The following is a 2,023-nucleotide window of genomic DNA, read 5'->3' as shown; positions in this document are numbered from 1 at the left end:
CTTTTGTCCTTTCCTTCATGCCATGGTGTTTGATTCCATCTTCCCGGGTATTTATAGCTGGATTGAGGTTGAATTGCCGTCATCATTTCATCACTTGGCAACCATGTGCCTTCTGTCCTGACAAGCTTTCCTCGTCTCATCACCATCGCAGCACATTTTGAGAGTCCAAACTCCATCTTAATATCACTGGAGAAAATCCGCACAGACTGGACTAGGCTGTCCAGTTCTGACTTACTTTTTGTGAATAGCTTTAGGTCATTCATGAATAAGAAGTGGTTCAGTTTCCCCTTAACTCTTCTCAGATCTTACCCCTACTGTGTTTTCTGTAGTAGTATTTCACTTAAGGTGATCGTTCTCAGCGCGAATATCAGTGAGAATACACTGTCCCCCGGAAAATTCCTCTCTTGATTTTCACCTCTCCTAGTGCTTGCTTCCCTGCTGTCAATTCCGTTCTCCAGCATTTCATGCTATTCCGTATAAGGCTTCTCATATTCTCTGCTACTCCATACATTTCCATTGTTTTTATCACCCATGAGTGTAGTATCATATCGTCTGCTTTGCGATAGTCAACCCATTCCATGCTCAGGTTTGTGTGTCTTCTCTTGCAGTTCCTGATATTTAGATTATCAATTAAGAGCTGATCCTTCGTTCCCCGGTTCCTTTTTCGGCATCCTTTCTGCTCAATGAGTAGCAGCCCACTTCTTTCCAAGTATCTGTACAGTTCACCGGCCAATGCACCTGACAATAGTTCCCACATTAACGAAAGGCATGTTATTGGTCTAAAGTTGGTCTTTTGAGGATCCTTGGCACATAACAATGTCTTTCCCTTTGTCATCCAGCTGGGTACTGCGCCTTCCTGTAAGCACTCATTTAGCTGTTGCGCTATCCTTTCACGGAGCCCTCTCAGCTTCTTCATCCAATAACCTTGGACCCCATCCAGTCCTGGGCTCTTCCAAATGGGGAATTTTCTTAACTGCTTCTTTATCATTTCTGTAGTTATCTTTACGTCTTCTTGGACTTCAATATTTCTTAACCTATCTTGGATTTCATGCAGCCACTCCGCTTCATCATTATACTCTCCAGGTTGGTCCCAGATCCTTCTCTAAAATGCCTTGCTTTCCTCTGCATCTGGGATCATTGTTACGTGTATTTATTTACCCATCTCGTTCCTGAAACAGTTTCTTCTGATTTGCTTTAAACAATCTGTTTTGCCTGAACCGTCTTTTTCTATTCTCATATCTTTCCTGTTTTGCATTGGTTGCTCCTACTCTTTGTTTCAATTCTTCCAATATCGCATCATAACCTTTATCTCTTATTCTATATGTTCTCTCCAACATTATTCTTATGCTTTCGTAAGGCAGCGAACTTGCAGAATCGTTAGCACGTCGGGCAAAATGGTTAGTGGTTTTTCGTCCGCCCTTAGGTTCTGAGTTCAAATTCTATCACGGTCGACTTCGCCTTTCATCCTTTCACGGTCGATAAAATAAGTACCAGTTACGCACTGGGGTCGATGTAATCAACTAGTCCCCTCCTCCAAAATTTCAGGCCTTGTGCCTTTGGTAGAAAGTATAATTCTTATGCTTTCGTTCTGCAATTCCCCTCTTCTCAATCTATCAACTTGTCTCCTAAATGTCTTTTTAACTTTGTTTCTCACAAATTCGTCTACGCCAGAATGGTTCTCTACGTTCTGTTTGTTCTTTTCTTTTGTATCCAACTCTATCTGCAACAACCAAAGCTGCAGCCCAAATAATCTTGTTAGTTTCAGTTATATTTTCTCGCCTGGAATAGCCCAAGAACCGAATCTATCTTTTCGGTTTCAACCTTGAGCTTGCGTCGATCAATGTACCTCAGGTTGCGGGGTGCTTGATCCTGGTCTTCTCTCATCGACACAGCGTCCTCACTATGTCTTGTTGGTCATCATCGTATTCTTGTGATATAGCTCTTCTTATTACTTCTGCTTCATTTGCTCAGAATACATTTACATTTCCACTTTGCTCTACATCTTTACTACCAAGATTCATTT

Source organism: Octopus bimaculoides, chromosome 1, assembly GCF_001194135.2.
Source record: "Octopus bimaculoides isolate UCB-OBI-ISO-001 chromosome 1, ASM119413v2, whole genome shotgun sequence".
Taxonomy (NCBI): Eukaryota; Metazoa; Mollusca; class Cephalopoda; order Octopoda; family Octopodidae; genus Octopus; species Octopus bimaculoides.
This window is presented reverse-complemented; position numbering follows the sequence as displayed.